Source organism: Propithecus coquereli, unplaced genomic scaffold (genome assembly GCF_000956105.1).
Source record: "Propithecus coquereli isolate 6110/MARCELLA unplaced genomic scaffold, Pcoq_1.0 Scaffold584, whole genome shotgun sequence".
Classification (NCBI taxonomy): Eukaryota; Metazoa; Chordata; class Mammalia; order Primates; family Indriidae; genus Propithecus; species Propithecus coquereli.
Genome location: NW_012151774.1, coordinates 154929 through 160039, shown reverse-complemented (window position 1 = coordinate 160039; position 5111 = coordinate 154929). Strand labels below are relative to the sequence as shown.

General features: G+C 63.7%; 1 protein-coding gene across 5 annotated transcripts in view; it reads right to left on the bottom strand.

Annotated features, from left to right (window-relative positions):
- Positions 1–5111, bottom strand: part of KLF15 (Kruppel-like factor 15) — a 20771-nt gene that overhangs the window by 10007 nt on the left and 5653 nt on the right. The window lies entirely within an intron of this gene.

The following is a 5111-nucleotide window of genomic DNA, read 5'->3' as shown; positions in this document are numbered from 1 at the left end:
CCACCGCCCCCCGAAGATGGAAAGGACCACAAATCCGAGGCCCGCGTGGGCGCAGCGGGAGCCACTTGGATGCGCCAGGGTAGCAGCTGAATGCTGCGTATGGGAAAGGTCCCCAGGGCCACCAAGCCCGGGACTGACTCCCCATGGCCCGCCCGGCTGGGATTCCCCGGACACCTGGCACGCCCCATTCCGCATCCTCCTGCTGGACCAGAACTGTCCAGGGCGCGCGTGAGGGTCCGCGGGGGGCAGCCTCCCCGCCCAGCACCGCAGGGCGTCCCGGGCTCCTGTCTCTCCGGCTTCCACTGTGGCAGGGAGAGGGGTCCTCAGCCTACAGCCCACCCCACCACGCCCGGACCAGGCTGTCCTGGCAGCTGTGCCCTGTAAGATGGCCCCAGACGAAAATGTCCCCCCCGAAAGGTGCTTCTAGGAGTTTAGATGGTTTCCCTGACATCTCCCGTTCTTGGCTGCTGCCGGCCTGGGAGCAGGTGTGCTGCTTGTCACCGACTGCAGGGATGTGGGGCTCTGCCCACCTGGCCCTGGTCCTGGCAGCAGGACCCCTCCCACCCCACTTATCCTACACGCACACACACACGCATATACTCTCTCCTCAATGCTTTCCTTGGTCCCTGCTGCCCCAGGACATTTGCACAAACTTTCCCCTCCAGCTAGAATGCTCTTCCCTCCCCTCTTCTTGCTCTCTCTCCTACCCACCCTTTAGAGCTCATCGCAAATGTCACTTCCTCAGGAAAGCCCTCCGGGATTGCACCGCAGTCTAGGCACCCTATGGCATCCCGCGCCTCTCTTTCCCCACTCTTGCCGCCGCCGCGGTTTTAAATTCGTTTCAACTTTTTGATGAATGTCAGTCTGTCCCACTAGACCACGGCTCCATGAAGGGGGGTGTCTGTCTGGTTCCCTGCGGCCTCCCACGTGACCAGCCCAGTGCCTGGCGGGTGACAGGTGTTTCATGTCAATGAAAGAGCGGGCACAGCAAGCAACCTCAGGACAGAGCAGTGGCACGGGGACAGTCCCAGTGTACACATACACACACACACACATGTTCACCCACACGCACATACATGTGCTCACATACATGCATGCACATATACATGCACACACATGTTCACACCATGGGAGGACGAGGGCCTCAGCCTCGGCTGCCGCCCAGTGCCAGGGTCCTGCTCCCAGACGGTGGACGGCTTTTGCACCTGGAGGCTGGCCCAGGGCAATCCTGTCATCATGTCTTCAGACTAGATGAAGCCTGACTCTCCTGCCTGCCCGACGAAGACACTGAGGGTCAGAGTGGTGAGGGCCCGACCTAGCAGCTGAGACTGGAGCACAGGTCTCGGCATCGAACCCTGCCCTGGACTCCCAACCAACAGATGCGTCCTCCATGGCGCCTAGCTGGGCGCTGCGGGTCACCAGGGCCCCACGGCGGTGAGAAATGGGAAAACGGTGCCCCAGGAGTCAGCGTCTAGACCTGTGTCCCAGACACCACGACCACCGGGCCCCGGCTGTAGCTGAGCAAGCAGCTTCGAAGTAGAGGAGCCGGGCCAGGGCAGGGACAAGCAGACAACTGCGGGAACAGAATGCCGAGCCCCGTCGGACCTGGAAGTTAGGGCCAGGGCTCAGAGAGGCCCGAGGGACAGCAAGCAAGCTCTAGCCTCAGGTCCCTGCCTCAACAGTCTGCCCCCCCCCCGGGGCCTCGGTTTACCCACGTGGGTGGTACCCAAGTACTCGCCTTGCAAGACTCATTTCAGAGGCCACGGCAGTGACATAAAGCCAGAGCAGCCCTCTGGTCCCGGTGACACCCTGGGACAGCCAGGGGGGTAGAGCCAGGCTAGCTGTCCTCGCTCACAGACCCCCTCCTGCTGCTGCAGGTGGGTACGGTACAGCCTTCGCGGGCGGCGAGCTCTGCCGCTTCCCGGCCAGGCAACCTGGCCAAGGTGCCGAGATCCCAGGGCCTCAGTTTCCCCTCCCGGAGACGGGGAGAATAATAAAGCCAGTCCCCAGGACTGAGAAGGCTGGAAACAGGAAACAGTAGCGTGTTCAGAGCAGTGCTTGGCACGTGGCGGCCGTTCCAGAATCGTGCGCTTGCGTTACCTGCTGCTGAGCTGCAGGACGCACGGGAGCCCAGGTGACTCCGGGAGCAGCTGGCCCACGCAGCACGGCTGGGCGAAGGCGCCCCTGTCCCCAAGACGCTAATCCGCCATCCTCCAGAAAGCCATCATCAGACCCAGTGGGCGCTCGGGGACCCCAATGGGAACGGTGCCTCTAGACTTTTGTGAGTGCGCAACCTGCGCAACTGTACCTGGGCCTCTGCCTACTCGGGGCAGCGCGTCAGAGAGCAGGCTGGCGCTGGACCACTGGGTTTGAATCCCGTCCCCGACACCTCCTAGATCCGTGGCCGCAGGCCTGGGACTCCCCTCCTCGGGGCCTCCCGTGTCCACCGTGACCACAACGGTACCCGACACACGGGACGGCCGGCGGCTATTACCGTCGGTAAGCGGGATGGCAGGAGGAGACTCTTTCTGGACGGAATGGCTCGGCCATTCCGGAACAGGACGTCCCGCCGCAAGGAACAAAGGAGGCCCTGTGTCCGAGAGGGAGGCAGGGAGACTTCTAGGAAGGCAGCGGACGCTTCCCAGAGGGTCAGACCGGAACGGGGAGAGCCCGGTTGCAGCCCCATCGAGGGTGCCGAGATCGCGTCACCAGAGGGGAAGGGACGGGGTGGGGGTGCTGAGTTGGGGACCGACGGCACGAGGAGGGGGGGTTGAATCCCCAGGCAGGGGCAGGCCCCTTGCAGGGCAGGGAGGGCACCAGGCTGTTCTCTGCACGCACAGGACACAGCACCGGGGTCAGAGGCTGCCCGGAGACAGGGGCATCCCACGTGCCACCATGGCCACCATGACGTGGGGAGCAGGGGGAGGTCCTGAGTTTGGGGGGGGTGGCGCTGGAGGAGGGTCAGAGCAGGGCTGAGGCGCCCCCCCGAGGGTGCACCCCAGATCCACACTCACGACCTATGTCCCTGCGGGCGTCATCCTGGGATGTGATCCTTCTGTGCCTCAGTTTCCCCCTCTGTAAAATGCCAATCGGTGCCTACGCTTTGCAGAGCTCAGCGAACGAACGCGTGCAGAGTGTGCAGAGCGAAGCCAGGACGTTAGCTGTCGCTACAGCCGCCAGGGGCGGGCGCGGCGTTTCGGACAGAGGGCACGGAAAGGGCCGATGCCCCGGGCAGGAGCCCGTGCCGCAGGCCCCACTCAGCAAGGGGAAGAGGCGGGAAAGCAGATTCTGTGGCCAGAATGAGAACTGGATAGGAATTGAGGGTACCGAGGTACACTTAACGGCTGGGGTAGCCTCGAGAGGTGATGAGTTCCCCGTGGCAGAAAGAATGCAAGACTAGTGCCCAGCAGACAGCAAGTGGTCAGTAAAAATGAAGTCTCATCATCATCGTTGTCATGACGTCCCCAGTCCTGTCCAGACCGAGCGGCCCCAGGGCCGGGTCCGCCCTCCCTCCCAGTCGCTGCGAGGGCTCCGTCCACCCTCTGTCTCTCACTAGAAGACTGTCCCCACCTTAAGGGACACAAGCATCTTGGGTGCATCACCGGAGGTCCAGGATTCCGGAACTTTCCGGAACCTTCCGGAAGGCTGGCTGGAGACACCCCATGCTCAGAGACATAGCCCTCCAAAGAGGCAGGCACCCCCAGCTCCCAGCCAGACAGCGCCTCGGCCGTGTTACCCCACAAAGCCAGACCCCCTCCTTGGGAGAAGCTGGAGGAACCCTTCCGAAGCCCAGGGCGTGGCGGACGCCAGGGACAGTTCCCACGGTGACCTCGTCACGCCAGGCACACGCCACACCTTCTCCTGCCAAGTGGGTCCTGAGCAAGACCAGGGCCAGGGCTCGGACGGTGAATCCTCTCCACAAACCCCCATTCTCACTTGTATGCCTCCTGCCACGGGGAGCTCACTACCTCCTATGGCCACCACGTGGAGGGCTAAGATGCGCCTCCCTAAGATACACCTGGGCTGAGCCCGGAAGAAGGCAGGGCGTCTCCTTCTGGGGGGGCTGGAGAGGGGGTGGCCTTGATCTAGGACCACACCCTGCCGTCCAACCTGGCCTCACCCCAACCGGAGGGGCCGGTGGTCCGCGCCGACCAGGGGATGGTGCCCGGAAGGGTGGGCCCCGTCGAGAGGGTGAGGCCTGGCGCTCTGGAGGCAGCTGCAAGCGCCGGGCAGCCTGTCCTCGGCCCCTGCTCACCCCGGCTGGGAGGGCAGCCCACGCAGACTCCCTGCCTGTGTGGACGCCACGCAGAACACCTCCGAGGAGGGCGACAGTACGACCGCCGGGAAGGCAGAGGCCGCCGAGCACCCCTGCGGCCCTGGGGCCCCCTCTGCAGAGGAGGAAACTGAGGCTCCACAGGGCAGCATCGCGAGCTGGTGGCTGATCCAGGGGTGGGGACCGAGACCACCGCCCGCCTCCCTTCTCCACGTGACGTGGCTGGATGCTCTTTCCCTGTTTGGTTAAGGGCACCTCCCTGGCCTCCCTCTTGGCCGCCCTCACACGCCGTCTGTCCGTCCCGCGCCCGCTCGGCCCACTAGGGCCCGGGGCTCATGGGGACGGGGACCCCAGGACCGAAACTTCACCAGGCTGCAGCCTGGACTCTCACAGAAGGCTCCGGGCCGTCTGAAGGGAGCAGGGGGCAGGACCTCGAGAGATGTCCTCGCTCGGGAAGGGCCTCCATCCCCCAAGACACTGTCTGGGGAAAGTCCCTGCTCTGGCTGGCTCAGCGCACCGTGGAAAGGCAACGGCGTCACCCTCACGTTCTGCGCACGGCGCCCCGTCTACCAGGACCTCTGTCCCGGGGCCGTGTCTCAAAGACTCTCAAAACTAGGCTGCACGAAAAGAAAGCTCCAAACGGGCCGGGCGCGGTGGCTCACGCCTGTGATCCCAGCACTCTGGGAGGCCGAGGCGGGAGGATCGCTTGAGGTCAGAAGTTCAAGACCAGCCTGGACAACATAGTGAGACCCCATCTCTACTAAAAATAGAAAGAAATGATCTGGACAACTAAAAATATATAGAAAAAATTAGCCGAGCATGAAGGCGCATGCCTGTA